Below are 20,184 nucleotides of genomic sequence, written 5' to 3' on the forward strand. Positions count from 1 at the left end.
AGAAGTTTGGAAAAGCCTAAGTTAGTGAGCCTAAATTTTAAATTGTTCAAGTGAGTGAATGTAAATGAAAACTTCATTAAGTAGCATAGTCTAATGAGTAGATACCTTAAGAAATTTGATTTTTTTTCAGTCATACATTTACTGTTGACACATTGGCAGGCAGCCAATTTGTGAGTTCCAACCACTACCACAGTGGTAGTATAGGAAGAATACTGGATTTGAACCTCAGTTCTGATACTTACTACCTATGTAAACTTTGGCAGCTAAATGAACTTTTCTAGGCTTCTCCCCTTCTCTGTAAAATTAATCCTCCACATAGCTGTCATCTTAGTATTCGATAAACTTGTCTGGTCCCCTATGACTTCTACAGTAAAATATAAAATCCTCTATCTGTCATTTAAAACTCTTTACAACCTGGCCTGTTATCTTTTCATTATTCTTACACTTTCCTCCCCTCCATGACCTCTACAATCCATTCTTCTTGGCCTATTTGCTGCTCTGTGAGCAAGATATTTCACCTCCCCTTCTCTGTAACTTTAAATGAATGAATAAATTAATATTGTGTGTTAACCATTGTTCAAACCTCTGAAGATGCAGAAACACAATCAAGACAATCAGTCCCTGAGCCCAGGGAGCTTAAATTCTAGTAGGGGAAACAGCACACAATGGGACAATGGTCAAGGTCAGGCAGGGTCCAGAGTGTTACAGGGGTATAGACTGGAGCCATGGAAGAGTACATGGACACGGACTTTCTAGGAGCAATAGCAGTGTTGAATTGAATTGGTTGTTCCTCACGGTTCCAGAACTGGAGGGAGATGAAGGTGGGGGTGGGAAGGTATATACCAATTTGAAAAGCTGAAAGACTGTTGGCAAGCAAGTTGTTGAGCAGGGACTGAAGAAAAACATGCCTGGGGCTTTCCCGAAATAATGCTCCCAGAGAATCAGTCACCAGTCAGGAGAGAGAGTTCCAAGGGCATAAGTTCCTCCAGGATTTAGTCTGCTGTGTGGGCAGCAGGAATGACAAGGAGATCATGGAAGAGGTGGCTGCATGAATCACTACCACGTAATGGCCTCCTCTCCTCACCTCTGCCTCTGGGCTGTCATGGCTTTCTTTAGGATTCAGGATGCTGCAGGAAGTCTTTCAAATGCCCCGACTCTCCTGCCCCAGCTACTGATGCCTTCCCCTCTGAAATTATCTTCCCTTTACTTTCTCTCTATTTTATATGTACCTAGCTATTTTCATGTTTAGGAATGTTTCATGTTTAGATGCTCTTATGAAAATCTGAGCAACAAGAAGGTGTCTCATACCATTCTTGTGGAGAAGATAGAGAGATATGAATGAAATGAATGGTAATACAATTAGACGGACGCAGAACTGGTTGGGTGGCCATATTAAAAGAACAACTGTTGATGGTTCAATGTCAATTTGGAAGGAAGTCCTAGTGGAGTAGTCTAGGTATCTTTGCTTGCCCCTGTGTGGATTAACATTTGTATCTTCGATGAAATCATGGCTAGCATGCTCACCAAATTTGCAAATGACCAAATTTTCAGATGACACTAAACTGGGAGTAATAGGGGACGGAGTGGATGTCCTTTGGCTGAACACTGACCTCCTTCATCTCTACTCCTACTGGAGGGAACCCAGAATCTGCACTCTGATCCTTAAGACCACTCCTCCTGGTGTGTTTGGTCCTTTTCATGTTCCCATCTTACAAGGCACATATGTACCGTAAGTTTCCCAGTCCCTACTGTGTACTATGTCTCTCTACCCTTAAGATCTTTGGGCCATACAGAAGTCCCAACACCAATATTCATGATTAGTGTTCACCTAGACTTTGTATGACCACTTCCAGTGACAGGGAACTCACTATATGAGGAATCAATCTATTTCATTTTTAAACAGTTCTGCAGTTTTGCGGGTTAAAGAAATACCCTTTGACATATAAACTCAATTCACATGAATGTTCAGAATTCACTAACATCATCTAGCTGGTGTCAGTTGATACTATTTGCATAGGAAAGTTAACATTTTGTTGTGGAAAGAGAACTGAATTTGGAGCTGGAACATAGACTAATTTGTCTCTGGCAAATATTATTGTTTTGACCTTGGATAATTTGTTTCTTCCTTCTAGACTTCACTACATGAAGAGCAAAACAAAAGGGCTGAACTGGATGAAAGAATGTAAAGGTCCTGGGTTCCAATCCTGCTTCTGATTTTTACTATGTGAGGGAGAATAGAGAAGTCATAGAATCTCCCTAGGCCTCATTTTAAGTACAAAATAAGAGGGCTGAATTACTTGGCTTCCAACTTTTCCTATTATATATATATATATATATATATATATATATATATATATATATATATATATATATATTTTGTTGTTATTCTTCAGTCACGTCCTAGTCTTTGTGACCCCTTTTGGGGTTTTCTTGGCAAAGAAATTGGAATGATTTGCCCTTTCCTTCTCCAGCTCATAGTTGCCCTCAAAGTCTATATAATACCTCAGTTCTGTGATCCCTAAGGTCATTTCCAACTCTGAATTCCCCCAATCGTATTCCATCAGCAGGAGACAAGATTAAATCGGCAGAAGATCAAACTGCTTGCTCTCCTTCTAGAGCTGTTCTTCTAGGTCCTGTGTGAGCAAGAATGGATAGCTTGCTTTCTGGAAAACATGAAGCCACATTGTGAAAAATCTAGCCACTGTGTTTTTCCTATTTTTTGGACTAAGGGTGTTTTCTGAGAACAGTTGATTCATTCCAGTGCATGAGCAATAAAATCCCTTTCTATAACACAGCAATGAATCTTTTCAAATGTTCTTGTGCCTTTTCATACTTTTTTAGAGCCTGTTTTAATTGTTAACTTTAATTGGCCATTTTTGTACTCTAGGAAAATGTGAAACCATTTTTTTTTTTGGAAGGGGGTTGCCAAGATTTAGATAAAATCTTACATGGGTGACTGTAAAGTATATGAAGGGAAGGGAAAGGAATAGGGCTAGTGATAAGAATCCATTTATCCACAGGTCCAATTTAATCTAAAGAGTATTGATTTAGGATTTAGAAGACCTGGATTCAAATCCTATCTCTGATGTGTAGTACCTGTGTGATTTAAGTAAATCACTTAAACTCACTGGGTCTCCATTTCCTCATCTGTAAAAGAAGGGATTGAACTAGATGGCCTCTGTGGTCCCTTCTAATTCTAGTTCTGTGATCCTACCATCTCTCAGAGCTAATTCTCAAACATTCTACATCACGAGACCTTGAAAGAAAGAGGATTTGAGTTTCTGTGAGGCTGAGAATTTTTTTGAAATAAAAATTTATTAAAATTGCATAATGCTATCAATGTAAGGGTTGCATGATTCAACAGAAACACCCCCATTTAAAAAATAAAACTTAGGCTAACTGATGAGGGAAAAATAGATGCTATCAGAGTTTCAGTGGACCTTAATCTTGACATTAGGGGTTCTCTTCCTTCTGACCTTGGGTGTACATCTCTATGTCAGGGTTTTGTGGAAACTGGAACATATTCAAGTCCCTTTGGAATAATTCCCTCCCCTATATCATGCAGCATGAAAGGAATATGAGATAATGTCAGTCTATGTTGCCATCTTGAGAGATATTTTTAGCAGAGCCAGCATACAGATGCAGCAACACAAGGCACCGTATGAGAAATAGCAGTGTGTGTAGGTACCAGGGTGAGTGGGAGGCTGCCTAGCACTAGCAACTGTATAATGAAAGATTCAAAATGTCATTTACTGATGTTAGATACTGTGTGTGCTGAAGTCGTTTCTACCACATATTTATATCCCTTGCCAAAGAGCCTGAGAAGCTTAGATAATATTATGGTGTGTGTTTTCTAAAAAAAGGCTGCAGACAGAACTTGCCAAAATATCTCTATTTTTAATTGGTTGTTTATTTTTTTTGGGGGGTGAATTTAATGTCTGCGAAAGGCACTCGATTGATAGTCTGAGAAGTACAGGTCTTCTGTTTATCCCAAGGGCAGACTTTGTACCAAATGTGGGGCAGGCAGGCAGGATTGGCGTTTGGAAAAACTACAAAGGTGCTGTGGTTTCTATTTGCCTGTCTCTTGCATCCTCATCCTCCTCTTTTATGGAGACTGCCCTTATACCGTCCCCCCTACATACTCATTCTGTAGTCTGCCTGGCCCTGACTACCTCATACATGCAACCTTCCCAAGCCTCTCCCTCCTAATCAAGGTCCCCTATTAAGATATTTCCTTTTGTTATCCAAAGTGATCCTGATAAACTAGATTTATACAATGCTAAAGAAATAAATTATTTATTCTCCATCTCTTCCTAGAGAATATTCTGGAGAAGATGTTTTTGCTGTTTGACCCAAAAGAACAATCCCACTGATGAGGATTTCAGGGAACATGATTCAGAAGACACTACTGAAGGCTAGTGTGAGAAGGTACTTTGAAGGAAGTAGAATACTTTGACATACCTCAAATCCTATTGTAAAGATGACAGAATAACAGAATTTCAGAGTTGGAAGAGACTTCTCTGTTTATCAAGACCCAAACGATCAGATAAAGAATCCCTTTTACAATACACATGAGAAATGATTGTTGCAACTTTGCTTTAAGTCCTCCAGTGATGGGGAATCAATTATAGCCGAAGGCAGCATATTTGAGTTATGTATAATTATGGTGGCTTAGATTTTTTTAAAAAAATGATTATATCCAGCCAAAATTTTCTTTGTTTCTTTGAAACCTTCATTCACTGCTGCTAGTTCCTTCCTCTGATGTCAAATGTAAGTCAAATCCCTCCTTCACATGATGGCCTTTCATATACTTGAAGACAGCCGTTATGCCTCCTTCCACTCCCTATCCCAAGCCTTCTCTTCTGCAGGCTAACTGTCCCTAGTTCTCTTGATGAATCCCATATGGCATGAACCTGAGGCCACTTATCCTTCTGGTTGCTCTCTTTCAGATGTTCTTCTGTTTATCAATGTCCTTCTTAAAATGTGGTGCCCACAGTGAGCCCAGTGGTCCAGGTGTGCTCTGACCAGACACACAATCATCATCCAGAGTATAAGCTCCTCTATACTTCCAGTTGACTCTAAAGAGATAGCCTTAATATCAAATAGTAAGATTAACTTTCTTGCTTAGTGATGTCCATTTTGGTAATAGGTACAAGTGAAGTGGAAATTAGTCAGTTAATATGCTCAGTGGAGATAGCTTCGACAAGTAATGCAGACTTCCAAGTGTCCCCAAAGTTATTGTCTGACTTTGATCAGGTAGATATTTTTCCATCAGAGCTTTAATTATATCTGGTCAAGAAAATTTGCTCTTAACTTTGGAACAGATTCTTCTGAGCCAAACACAGCATCAATGTGGCCCAATAATTTAGCTGACAAAGAATGAATAAGGGCTTGGTAAAAAAGTTTTGAAGATTTGGTCAGCCTTGCACAACTTTTCTATCATATTAGTTAGGAAAATAGAGACTTATATAGAAACTACAGCCTTCGCCTTTACCCATTTATTCTATCCAATGTCCAAAACATCTACTTTCTCCCATTAGAAATAGTCTGTCACTTTACTTCTGGTGTTGGATTGATTCTAATAATAGAAAGCCACAAATTCATAAATGAATCCAATGATCAAGTGTGAGCTCAACAACAAGCTTTAGGACATTTTAAAAAACATTCCTGATGCATGTAATTGTTATACCCAGGAGATGATGCATAGTGATTTTTCATTTTTAGCATTTTTCTTTCGCCATAAAAATATCTTAAAAAAAAATTTAGTCCAGACTTCTAATTCTAACAGTGTTGGAACTCATAGTATGGAAGCTCCCTAAATCAATGCAGATCATCAATGTTTTTTGTAACTTATAATCTTAGAGAGTTGCTTAGGGCATTGAGAGATTGACTTTTTCAACACCACACATCTTATAATGTATTAGATTCAAGACTTGAAATGAAGTCTTCTTGACTACATGGTCAGCCTTTTTTCTATTATACCAGGTTATTTCTCAACAAATCTTACTAGTTCCCAAATGTATGTTCATTCTTAAAACTGCAGCTGTCTTCCCATCCTGGATTTATAGATGTGCATATTATATACTAAACATGAATTACTAAGAAGCTTATATGAGATGACAAATTAATTTCATGTAGCTTCCAAATCAACAATTGCATGACAGTAGTGAAAGAAACAAAGAGAATGACAGTTCTAAAGAGCATTCAAAAATAAACATTGAAATATAATGACCCTTGAAATTAACCAAGTTCATTTATGTGCCAATTTGTCATTGTTCCTTCAACTCCTAAGCCTTTCCTGACAACTCTTATTAACTTTGCTCCTTTGTCAATATGTGGCCTCAGGTTTCACAAATAAGGTAGAGTGAATAATTTAGGACATTTAGCACATGGCATCAGGGATTCTGATGGCACTAACTGTTGCTTTCTGTCTTATTATAACCTCATATTATTTTTGCCCACTGACTTTCTAAATCCAGCAGAGTACCAAACACTTGGAGAGTTCTTAGCTTCTGAGTTTCCAGATGAATTTAACATTGCCCATGTAATTTTCCAAGTATTCATTTATTCCATCAAGAATAGTTTCATCATCGTTAGGGAAAGTAATACCAAGCTGATGTATGTAGGGAATAATTTTATTCCTTTTCAACTTGTTCATTTAGTTTTAAACCAAATCTTTATATACTTTCTATATGATAGAACATAGGTAAAATATTTTCCAGATTGTGAAGTATAATTGCTTGCTCTCCTACTGCTCACAATCCTTCCATTTTCCTTGTACGATACTAACTTCCCACAGGGACTAGGAATACTGATATTGTACACAAGATATGTGAAGTATGGTCATCCATAATGTGTAAGGACCTCACTAGTCTCAGCTGGACAAATCCTTTTCTCATCGATGTAGCATTCATGAGCTCTTTCCTTTTAAATCATCTTAAAAGGAGATTTAGACAGTATCACCTTTTACTTTAAATACTTGTTCCCTTTAAAACTGAGTTGTGAAGCTCACCAAGCTGGTTAACTCTAGGTTACACAGATTGGCCCAGCCAGCCCTTCACTCAACTGGATGACACAATGGTCAATCAAATCAGTGATCATAGAGAACAGTTCTAGTTGACTCTCAGCAAAGCAAACCAGCCTAGCCAGCTCTTTTCAGAAAGCCAAAAACCTTCCCCTTTCTGCCTTTCCCTCTCAGACAAGAGAGGGCAAAAAAGAACAATAAGAAGTTTGGAGAGACCTCATTTCTCTTCTAACACTGTAGCATTTATGCAGCAAATCATCAGGAAAGCTTTTGGTCACCTGACTGACTACTCCTGTCACTGATCTCTTCAAACAGCTCCAGAGGTTGATTTTGGCTTTCTTCTATTTCTTTTCTCTTCCATTAGGTTCTTCAGTCCCTTCAACATATCAGCCTCAGCCTTTGTCTCCTATCCCCTATACGCGTGAATGGTTTCAATCAGAGCCTCCTGATTCCCAATGACTCACCTTTGTACCTAAAGGGACAACTCATCCAACTTCATCTAAGAAATCAACAAGCTTTATTTGATCATATCTCAATATCTGCACAGTTATCTTATTTCTCACTTTTTCGTATGACTTTCTTAAGTCATAAAGCAGATAGCATATGAAGATGAGTGGAGGGACCATAATGTCCTAAAACTTTAATATTTCCAACACAGTCCAACATCTCATTTTGTGACTTTGAGACTGGGTGGGGGCATTGTACTGATTTTTTGGGGGGTTTTTAAGAAATAAAAGCCCTTTTCTCTGTCCCTTTTAAACCATTAAATTGTTCACATACAAATGAGTATCATCCTATATCTTCCACAAAGTGATTTAAGTCTTCCTATTTATTGTATTTGTTTTCTCTCTGGAATTCTCAAATCCTATCTGAAAATTATGTTTCTTCATACACACATCTTAGCAATTTTTATTAAACCAATGTTCTTTTTAGAAATCAACTTGGAACATCAACATCATCTATAACAGTGGCAATCTTACATCCTTTAACAGTTATTTTAAACATTTTTTTTACACAGAGGCACTTTCCCCCTACCCTTTCCAATAATACAATGCTCCATGTGAAAATGGCCTCAAGGAGCCAGTACTTTACATATAACTTTAGGAAGGAATGGAATCTTGAGGAGTTACTGTTTAACTCTCATCTATGAGGTGTCTGACAATTTAACTGCCATTCTGAAGTCTACAGTAGACTGTGACAGCTGATGAGAGACTGTTTGGGGGCAGAGAGAAAGGACTAAGAGAACTTTTCCTCAAGAAACTGAGTTAACTGACAAGCAGAAACAGTGTGAAGAGGCACTTTGTCAAAAAACTGAGTTTACCACTTATCTTGTGAAAAAAACATTATGAAGAGTTTTTTTAAGGAGCCCTTAACCATCATCCTTACAGAGCGGCACAGCTGGACTGTGTGTCTTCAGTTGAAGGTTACATGTGACTGGCTGTGATCTTTTTCACAGCCATTGTAAATAATTACTAATGCCTTTGTTTTACTTTTTTTTGTTACTTTATTAATAAATTATATAGCCTTATTTAAGCCTGGAGTTTAGTAGTAGGGTATGTATAGAGATGAGTAAAAGCTGAAAAAGAGGTTTCTTTGGCTCATTTAATAAGTAATATTGAATAAACTATGGTTTTGAGATAATTGATTAATTTATGAAAGAGATATTATAATTTTAGTAATTTATATAGAAATATCAGAATATATGGACAACAGAACTGTTATCAAGAGTAACCATAATAATATCATCCACAAGTTTAACTAATGTAAATATATTCCCATAAGAAGGAGATTTAAAAAGTCCAGAAAATGTCTTGGTTAGCAAAAATCTGACTTACTTGCCAAATGAAGACAGATGGTGGCCAAAGGCAATACCAGTTTAGAATATAAACTTGCCTATAAAATTTCATGAAGAATACTAGATGATTTTAAAGAGTATCCTCTCAGAAAGCAAAGAGAAGCAGTGGAGAATAAAACCAGCTTAAAGAAAGATTGGCAAGATATCAAACTAAGCAAAGTCATCTCAAGGGCACTCAAGTATTAAAATGGATGGAAGACAACAAAGAGAAGAAATATAGGAAAGGTTTGCAAAAACCATTTAACAAACTATTTCCTCCATCAAGGATAATAAAACTACCATATTTGGCAGCTAACATTAATCTCTGAGGGGGTTCAAAAGGCGGTAGAATTGGTACTTTAAAAAAAAAAGAAAGGAAAAACAGCTGAATTAGAACAATTATGTAAAGGAGACCTGTGCTGGAGATAATATAATTATGAAGAAGTTAAGGGAATAATATATAAGGCATCTTAAAGAAGGTAAGATACTAAAGGCATGAAGAAAAACAGACCCTATTCATTCTGAAAGAACATCAATAACTACTAACCTATATGCATATCAGAAGTAAAAACAACAACAATAATAATAGCAGCCGGCATTTATATAACACTACAAGGTTTGTAAAGTGCTTTACAAATATTGTCTCATTTTATTCTCACAACAATCCTGGGAGGTAGATGTTATTTTTATCTTCATATTTCAGATGATGAAACTAGAGTTAAGTGATTTGCCCCATGTCACACATATTAAGTATCTGAGGTTAGATTTGAACTTAGGTGTCCCTGAATCCAGGCCTATTCTATTCACTTCATTCCCTTGTTGAACACCTCTCTGAGAATCATTTAGAAAGCACCCTTGATGAGGTTATCAGTAGGAAGCAAGCAGAGTTTTGCAAGTGAGATCCAACAATGGACCACGTTTTTACCATCTCACAATCAATGGAAAAATGTAGAGAATATAAGTTCTCAACTGTGTTAATTATTTATTGACTACAAAAAAAATGATTCAGTAGAACAAAATAGTGTATCATTACAAGCTATTTTATTGCAAGGTGTCTCTCATCCACACAAGATCATTCAGGATTCCTTGGAAGACAACTTCATTCAATGACCCATTGATTAAGCAAAAAAATCAAAGAAGGGGAGATACATACTCGCTAAAGTTATTTTGCCATTAATGGAGGAGATCTAGGACATAGTCTAGGTTGAGGGCAAATTCTATATGATTGTGAGTTTCTCTTATCAGTGCCAATGACTGCTACTTTACCAGCTACCCCGATTTTCCAGACATTGGGCCTGCCTCTGGGATGGGCAGACTAAATGTCATCTTTAGAGGCTACCATTGTGGTTAGTGCAATCTTCTCATTCTGTTACTTCCTGCTTCAGGAGGCTTTTTTGGTGTTTGGAGGCAGGGGCATTTCCTCATTAGTGTACTTTGTCTAATTTCTATCTGCTAATTGGAACAGATATGGATAAATTTCAAATGATCCAGAGAAGGTGAAAAATGACTAAATAGAATACGTGAAAAAAGGCCCAAGGGGGTTAGGATTATATGGTCAGGATAAAGTGAAAACTAAAAGGAGACTATTTCCAAATACACAAGAAAAGAAACAACTGTTCCCTATCGCCTGAGAAAATATTAGAAAAGAAAATGGTGATAAATTACAATAAGAAGCAGCTTCATTTGGCATAAAGAAGTTTTATAGTTTTTTTTCCTGTAACAATAATTAATAGTGACACACTGGAATCTGTTGGTAGAGGTCTTTTAAAAATAGTAATAATAAGTCCTATTTCTATAGTGATTACAAAGAGTTTTCCTCATAAAAACTCTATAAGATAGGTAATTACATAAGCGAGAAAACCAAGGATGAATAATGTGAAATTATTTTCCTAATGTAACATGGCTAGCATCCGTACCACAATTCTAATCCAGATTCATTGACTCCAGGTTCATCAAGCATTCCATTTGAGTACTGGCATCATTTGAATAGTACTTTGTGGGTATGAGAGTTAAAAAACTGTGAGTTTGGTGGCAGCTAAATGGCACGGTGGATACAGCACCAGCCTTGGAATCAGGAGGACCTGAGTTCAAATCTGGCCTCAGACACTTGACACTTACTAGCTGTGTAACCCTGGGCAAGTCACTTAACCCCATTGCCTAGCAAAAAATAAACAAGAACAAAAGAAAAAACAACTATGAAAAGACTTAAGAATTATGATCAATGCAATAACCAGAGGTCCACAGGAGTGATGATGAATCTTGCTTTAGATGTACTGAATAAGACATACATTAAAAAAAAATGAGTTCTCTCTTGCCTGGAAAGTGTTGTTAACGTGAATGCAGAAACAAAAAGAAGGCACTTACTATATTCCCCTTTGTAGAGGCAAAAGATTAGTTTGAATTCTGAATTAATATCTAAAATGCTCTATTTGGCATTCAAAGCTCTTCATAACCTAGCACCCTTCTACCTTTTCAGTCATACACCTTACTCCCCAACACACCAATGACACTGGCCTTCTGGCTGTTCCATGAACAAAACATTCTACCTCTCAGTCTCAGATACTTTCTCTGGCTGTCTCCCTCATCTGGAAAGCTCTTCCTCCTCAACTCTAACTACTGACCTCCCTGGCTTCCTTTTAAGCCCTAACTAAAATCCCACCTTCTAAAGGAAGCCTTCCCTAACCCCTCTTCATTCCAGTGCCTTCCTTCTTTTAGTCACTTACTATTTATCCTGCATAAATGTTTTCACGTTGTCTCCCCCATTAGATTGTAAGCTCCTTGAGAGCCAGGACTGACTGTCTTTTTGTTCTTTTTGCATCCTCACCTCTTATCCCAGTGTCTGGTACATAGTAGGTACTTGATAACTTTTTCTTGATTGATTTACGTTATTATAGGGAAATTCCCTAATGTCTCGATATCTGTTTCTTCATCTAGAAAATGATGATAATATTTTAACTGCCCACCTCATGGAACTGTTGTGATTATCTCACTGAGGCAGAATGGCAAATAATAAACAAAGACTTAACATTTACTGGGGGTAGTTATCATTAGGTAATTAAGAAGGGCCAGGGGATTCTCCTTCCTGGAGGACTCAAAGTCAATTCTGGATGACAAGTTTTTTTTTATAAGATATTGGGGGAATTCTTGGTTAGGCAGGGTTATATTTGCTGGTCTCTCAGGTCTCTTCCAACTTTAAGATTCTGTGATTTTATTGAAAATAGGAGAAAATAAACTCTCTTCCCTCTCCCCTCCATCTAGATTGATATATTGGTACCCTTGAGATATTAAAAGAACCTAGAGAAAGGGAACAATTCATGTGGTGGATCCTCTAGGAAGGATTTAAGGAAAGAGAAAAGAATAAAAGCCCATACTGTGAAGCATGGAAAGGTGGCAATATCTACCATTGGATGGAGTAGCCTAGCCAGTGAAATGACACATACAGCAGAAGAATAAGTCAACCAGCATTTTTAAGCATCTACTATGTGTCACGAATAGTGCCAATCTCTAGGGGTAAAAAGAAAAGGGAAAAACGTTGGCAAGAATGACTTCTACTGAATCTCACAAAAACTATTACTTATTCAAGGCCTTATAGTACCATAGTGAAATGTGTAAATGGTGGCTCAACAAAATTTTTTTTAGACAACAAAATGCCCAAAACAGGTTTCGAGATTATAAAAGGTTGCTTTATAGATCAGCCTATACTTTCTCTCAAGTACATAGTTATTTTTTTCCCCCTCTGGTAGTATGCTAAGGGCAGGGGAAGTGCTCATGATCAAAACCTTAGTGTTGAGAGAAAAAGGACCAAATGTATTAGAACTCCATGCTGAGGACAGGGGTTCATCCATGAACATATGATCACAAATGGCAAATCATTATGTAGGATGAGATTAGTTAAAACTAATGAAAAAATTTATAGAAATTGTAATGTGGTAGTCCTGGGGTAGCTAGGTATGCAGTGGATAGAGTGCTGAGCCTGGAGTCTTTGTGAGTTCAAATCTGGCCTCAAAGACTTGCTAGCTGTGTGACCTTGGGCAAATCACTTAACCCTGTTTGCCTCAGTTTCCTCATCTGTTAAATGTGCTGGAGAAGGAAAGAGCAACTACTCCAGTATCTCCACCAAGAAAACCCCAAATGGGGTTACAAAGAGTTAAAAATGACGGAAACCACTCAACAACAACAACAACAATGTAGTAGTCCATTCTTTCTATATGCAGAAAAAAATGTCAGTGCAATGATTTAGGGGAAAGAGAACTAGAGTTAGAATTAGAAGGCCTGGATTTAAGTCTTGGCTTTATCACTTACTAATCATATGACCTTGAGGAAGTCAGCTAACCTCTCTGAGCCCCAACTTCCTCTGCAAAATAGGGACAAAATTGTTGTGAGGTATAAGTGGGACAATGTCTGAAAATCATTTTCCAAATTATAAACAAAAACTGCCTAAAATAAACTATTATTATTAATGTATCAAATGTTTAATCTTACAAGAAAAATTTTTTTAAAATATTAATGCTATTTCTTATGTCTTATACTTTATTTGAACTCAAATATATCTGTGTAATTAATTTTATCCCTAATTTAGATCTGAGAAAAGAGACAGTGAGATTTCTAAGAAATATTAATTTTTTTAAATGAAGATTTTATTGCTATATGTTTTCAACAATAACAAAAGCAGTTTGCATCAATATTCTGGTGAGTTACACTTTCTCCCTTCATTCTCCAAAAGAAGTGTGGAATTTCTTTAAGAGAATTTACCACTATCCTACAAAATCAGATTGTCTACATTTACACTTTGAGTTAGTGTCATTATTCTGAAAATAGTGTGGGAGTGTAAATCTATAATCTCTGTACACTGAGGATGAATGAGAATTCAGCTGAATTAACGCAAGAAATCCACTCCCAACATTTGCCTCCTTCTTTTAGTGACATATATGTGTGTGAACATACAAGCATATAGCCACATGTGCATATATAGTTCCATTTCATTTAACACCAACAAAGAAATAAAAACTACTAGCAGTGTATACAGCTACCTGTATTCCCTGTTTAGCTCCAACACAGACTTATAAAGCGATTAACTCAGATGTGTGAACAGAGTTATCAGACGTCACTGAATGGCTAAGATAGCCTGGTGTGCTAAGCCTCTGCTTTTGAATTTCCTCGTTATGAGTGACACTGAGTGAGGGATGATTTATCACCAGTTAAACACACTACACAGATGGTCAGATACTTAATACATAACAAAACAGAGCTTAGTTTTAATGACTTTTTATGGATTTTCTGTTTCTCCCAAGTCTTTAAATGCTGCAAAAATGTAGGTCTAATAGGAAACTTTTTTTTAAAGCTAGATAACATGGATTCTGTATAATGTGTGAGTGAGTCAATGCATATTGGAAAGCACTGTGAGTGGAATTGTAACCAATGTTCTAGGGAATTTAAATTCATGGTCATTATAGACTCAGCTGTGGATACCTCAGAGACCTTTCCAAGATAAATCTGAGATCAATTTTCTTCTTGTATCAATATTATGATTGAATTCAGCTGGAAGACAATTGCCTGCCCTAACTACAATGTGCTTATTTGCTCTTTGGTTTAATATTTTCCATTCAGCCCTGTACCTCGTCATAGGATGGACTAGTCCCAAACAATACATCAGCAGTATGGGAGTATGCAAGAGAATGAGTTTGAAATTTTTTATCTATCTATCTATCTATCTATCTATCTATCTATCTATCTATCTATCTATCTATCTATCTATGTTTCCTCCTCAATTCCCCCCCCCACACCCCAGAATGTAAACTCTTTGAAGGCAGAGATTGTTTTTGTATTCCTAGGGCACTATATAATGCCATAACAAAGCATATATTTAATAAATATTTGTTGAATAGAACTGGATCATTGCTAATGAACAGTTTCTGATTCCTTATCATTAGACAAGATTCTAGCTTGTGGAATTTCCTTTGTTTTTCTTTTTGATGAAAAATTATCATTCCCCCCCAAAAAATGTTAACATAAGAGAATCAATGTTTCAAAAAAAAACAGACATGTTTAACTGTCATTCAAATGAGTTACAGAGTTCTGGTAATTGTAGACTGATAATATTCGATCTTATTTTCTCATCTAATGTTTTAGATTTTTTTGAAACAGCAAACCAAAGTTGAAAAAATCTACAGATTCTAAGGTGTTTTGATCTTGTCTGCCTCAGGGAAAACCCATCATTTCCACAAACAGCACAAAAACAGAGACCTATACCATAATCAGTGGCCCAAGGCAAGTGCTTCTATTGATCTAGACTTTAACCCTTCCATCCAGGTTTCTGACATGGGTTTCTTGCCTAATTCAACTACTCAAGCTCAGCTTAACAGATTTGAATGAGAACTATATTATTGAGGACAGGTGAGGCAGGCTACCTAGATTCCCTTAGCATGAACATTAGTCAGCTCTGCCATAATATAATTTGCTTAAGGGAGATGAAAAACTTGCAGGGGGGAGAAACCAGGGCAAAATTTGCATCAGCATGAAATAACAAAGGGAAGCAGGGAGGAATATCTTATTTCAGAAACTCAACAGCAATTCTGTTTCTAGGAATGTATTTCCCCAGGCCTTAGAGTATGGTTAAAATTGCCAAGTGTTTGCAAAACAGGCTTTTAACTAATTGCTTGTTGGTTGAATACAGCTCTTAGCCCTTACTTAAACTAAGGTTGAGGAATCGTTGAGACCCAGGACAACATTCTAAGTATGCAAATCTTAGAATGTTAATTATTAAATCAATCAACAAACATTTATTAAGCTCTTTTATGTGTCAGGCACTGTGCTAAGTTTTAAGGATGCAAAGAAAAAGCAAAAATAGTCCCTACCTTCAAGGAGCTTATATTCTAATAGGTGAGACTACACATACATGAATATGTTCATACAAAAACACAGAGTAGGTGGAAGTTCATCTTAGGGAAGAAGGCATTAACAGGGCGGGGACTGAGAAAACCTAGTGCAGAAAGTGGCAGCTGATTGACTCTTGAAGCAAGCATTCTAGACATAAGGGCACAAAGGTGGGAGCTGTGACTAGGCAAGGACCCACCTCTTAGTGGTAACTGTTTTGTTTTGATTTGAACAGCTAGGAATTAATAATGGAGGCAGAACTGAGTGATTTCTGAGAACTCTGCAAAATGGAGGTTAGGGTAGACTAGGAGATGAGGACTGACTCACCTTTAGGAAATAATGCCTATTGTCTAATACTAAATGAAAAGTGATGTTTCCTTTTTGTTTTTTAATTTTCCCATGTAAAAAAAAATAGCTCAAAGCACAAAGGTGAACCTAATAGAACTTCACTCCATGAATACTTTTCCCTTTTGTATTTCTCAAAAAAAGCCTGTCTGTGGGCAACATTTACAAAGCTATTTTGGATTACAAATTTGCCTCACAGCAAAATGACGGATTTTACACATTTGAAGGGAAGTTTTCTCTGTGTTACCAACAGAGTAGTAGTTTGAGAGTTCGCATGGCAATTAGCATTTCCCAAAGTAGGAGTGGGATCTGGAAATCAACATTTCTGGTCTCAGGCCACTTTGCCCAATTGTAACATTATCTCTGACACCAAAAGTGAGCAGGCTATTATTTGACAGCTGCAGATATGGGACTTCAAGGCTGCCAATGTCATGGAAATTCAGAGCCTGAAAGCTTTAGATAATCCTGAGCCCTTTTCTGATCCCAAGGGCCCATGGGCCCATCTCATAAAGGAGTAATACTACTCGGTATTCAAGAAGATCAGGGATAAGTTTTCAATCTGCACCTGTAGAAGTGTTGGCAGAATTTTCTGAGTACAAAGCATCCTTGAGCCCTTTGTTTGCAAGTCACAAACATTCACTGTATCTATGAGTGCCTATAATATATGGGAAAAAGCTGATAAATCTATGAGAATTGGAAAAATTTCAGAATTCAGTGCCATATTCTGTACTGAGTAGATTAAATACTCCTTTGCTTCAATGTATGAAAGTACAGAGGCTGTTAAGTGACAGGACCTTTGAATCTTTCAGGCCTGTCATCATGCAAAGCTTGATTTTCCCATCATCCAGTTAACTTTTAATCAGTACTATGATAAAAAGTGGATTTAGAGTTCTGAACCTCATTTCCTGGGTCTGATCACTGAGTCATTACTAATTCTGCAAACAAACAAACAAAAATACCAAAAACAAAACAAAAAAACCCACAAAACATTTTCTTACACTATGGAGCTACTAATTTCACTTAAGTTTGACCTAAGCCTCGCTTTTGGGCAGCTAGGTGGAGCCCGTCAGGAAGACGTGAGTTCAAATCCAGTCTCAGACACCTACTGGCTGTGCGAAACACAACAAGTCACTTAACCTGGTCTGCCTTATGTTCATCATCTGTAAAATAAACCAGAGAAGGAAATGGCAAACCACTCCAGTATCTTTGCCAAGAAAACACCAAATGAAGTCACAAAGAGTTGGTCATGACTGAAACAACCAAATAGCAACTTCCTATTGTGACTCCTAAGAGATACGGTCATTCTGGTTTTTAGTGCTTGGCATCTACCCCAACACCCACCTTATTGTTTAAAACACCTGTTTGTTGAACTGTCTTCTACATGAACAGCCAGCTCATCTTCATTTCATTTTACTAATCATTCAATTTTCTAAATTTAAAGAAACCATCATGTTGTTTTTGTGATGAAAGTTTGCACCCATGCTTTCCTCTTAATATTCTTCTTAAATATTTTCAGAGACAAATAATTGCACAGACTTCTTAAAAAATATGTATTTAGTAAGTATAAATGAAGAAAAAATGGAGAAAATCCTTTCCTATTAGTACATAGCCCTTAGAGCTCAAATTTAGATGTAAAAATTTAGGCCCAAAAATGTGAAGTCACTTATCCAAGGTCATACAAATAATTAGTGAGTGATCCAGGATTCAAACACAGGTCCTCTGTGAATCCACTTTTCTTTCTACTATAGCACATTCTGAGGTTTAAACACTAAGACATGTTTGAAAATTTAGTCTTGACTTGGACAGTTCTTCTTCATCCTAGAAATCCCAAAGATTCCAGATGGGTGGCTATATTTCCTGAAAGGCTTTAAGGCTCATTTCCTTGTCTGTCCCAATACTGTGTCCCCTTCTGTTTAATGATCTGAAATATGATCTTCGCATAAGGATAAGCTAAAACTGACACCATAATGAAAGGATTTGTTTTGGAGTATTGTTACACCCTTGTGCATAGAAATTCTAAAACTTTTCTCCAAATGCCATTAATTTATTGTGATTTAAATAAGAATAATTACTACTTCTAAGTCTTTGGGGTCTTTTTTACAGAAACAGAGTGGAAGTTTTATGCAATAAGGTGCCATAGCACTGTAACATAATTGAAAAAGTATACACATTCACGTTCAAATTATGCCTGATGGACTAAAATATTCTAGAGATATCTTAAGAGCAAAAAAATTAAATTAAGCCTAATTAATATTGTGGCAAAAAGCAATATTAAATATTTCTATCTTGTTCTTCTTGCTTGAAACTTCATTGCTCGGTGCCATAACTTATTTTTGCTCCCTCTACTTTAGTTTTGTCCTCCTCCTCAAGTATAAGGCAAGTGGTAACATCCTCAAGAGTTATAGGAGAGAATATGCTATTGCCCTTAACATAAATCAAAAGCCTGAAAGACAATATTTCCCTGTTCAGACGTTCCTGAATCTGTTTCTGGACAGAAACAAAAATTCTTCTCAGAATACCTTAAGACCAGAGTTCAGAGAGACTATTATTGTTATTATGATCATCATCATTAATGTTATTATTGGCAATAACAACCCCTCTACACTAATGATTCTCAAATTGTGGTCCAGGAATCCTGGGAGTTCCTACAATTCTTTCAGGAGATTCTCAAAATCAAAACTATTTTCATAATACTAAGAAGTTCTAATTTCTATCATGGTAAATACTGATAGACATAACTCATATAAACAAAGGCTCTTTGGGGTCTTCAGTGGTTTTAAGTGTGTAAAGGGGTTTTGAAACCAAAAGGTTTGAGCAATAACACTCTAGACCCCAGCTAAGTCACAGAGAGGTTGCAGTCAGTTCAGGGAGCACACTGATGACATTCTCAAACCTTGAACCTCTAACAGAGTTGTAATGCACTTTTATGAAACAAGCACATTCATTAACAAGTATATTTATTGAACTTTAGTAAATCATACAGCATTGGGAGCTAACTATCTTAAGGAATTCTATTGTGAATCCTCTTAAAAAAACATCATTGTTCCTTATTTTGTCCTTTCTTTAAATAGGATTTTTAATATTTCAATTTCACTTAAATGAAGGTAATTAACTTAAAGTGATAAAAATTGGAAATTTTGTAAATTTTCAAAGGAATTCTGTCCAGTATATCTTGTTACAATACAAAATCTTATCCACTCTGGGGCCAATCTAATGATTGGTGAGCCCATGCCTGGAACTTTCATATCATTAGAAGTCCTAGCCATCACTTCCTTCCCAGCTCGCTCCCTGGATTACTCTGCCTATATACCAGCTGCCTCTCTTCCTTTCTACATTCCCTTTATACATTGTTTTCCTCTATTTATTGAGAATAGGGACCAACTTGTTTTTGTGTCCCTAGTAATTAGCATAGTACCTTATACTTACTCTCTCTCTTTCTCTCTGTAAATAATATTATCAGATTATCTGAAATAATACATAGGTAAAATAACTTGCTGTCACACAAGATACAGTTAAAACTATGCTTTGACATCATTCTATGTGAGGCAGTGTGGTACACTAGATAAAGCAATGGACTCATAGTTAGGTTACCTGGGTTTGAATATCATCTGTCACTTAACTGTATAACCATGAGTAAGTCACCTAGGATCATAGGACTATAGGATAATTGATTTAGAGTTGGAAAGATACTTAAGAGGTCATTGAATCCATTTCCCTCATTTTATAGATGAAGAAACTGAAGTCCAGAGAGAACTTGTCAATGTTCACACAGATGATAATAAGTGGTAGAGCTAGGATAGTAATCTTTGTCCTATGACTCCAAATTCATTGTTTTGTTCACTGTGCTACTCTCTGATCCTCCATTTTTTTCCATCTATTAAATGGAGATCATAATGTCTTATCTACCTAACAGAATGGTTGTGAAGAAATTGTTTTGTGAGCCTCAAAATTCTAATAGGTATGAATTATTATCCATATATTGACCAGAAACAAAAATTATCAGAAAATAAAGTATCATCTGGCTGCTTTAGCTGCAACCATCTTGCAGCTGGAACCTGAATGGGCTGGGTTTACAAGTCCCATTATATTCATTAAACACACATGGATA

General features: G+C 36.6%; 1 protein-coding gene across 1 annotated transcript in view; it reads right to left on the reverse strand.

Annotated features, from left to right (window-relative positions):
- Positions 1-20,184, reverse strand: part of KCNB2 (potassium voltage-gated channel subfamily B member 2) — a 478,952-nt gene that overhangs the window by 391,366 nt on the left and 67,402 nt on the right.

This window comes from Phascolarctos cinereus, unplaced genomic scaffold (assembly GCF_003287225.1).
Source record: "Phascolarctos cinereus isolate Bilbo 61053 unplaced genomic scaffold, phaCin_HiC Scaffold_4;HRSCAF=312, whole genome shotgun sequence".
NCBI classification, from domain to species: domain Eukaryota; kingdom Metazoa; phylum Chordata; class Mammalia; order Diprotodontia; family Phascolarctidae; genus Phascolarctos; species Phascolarctos cinereus.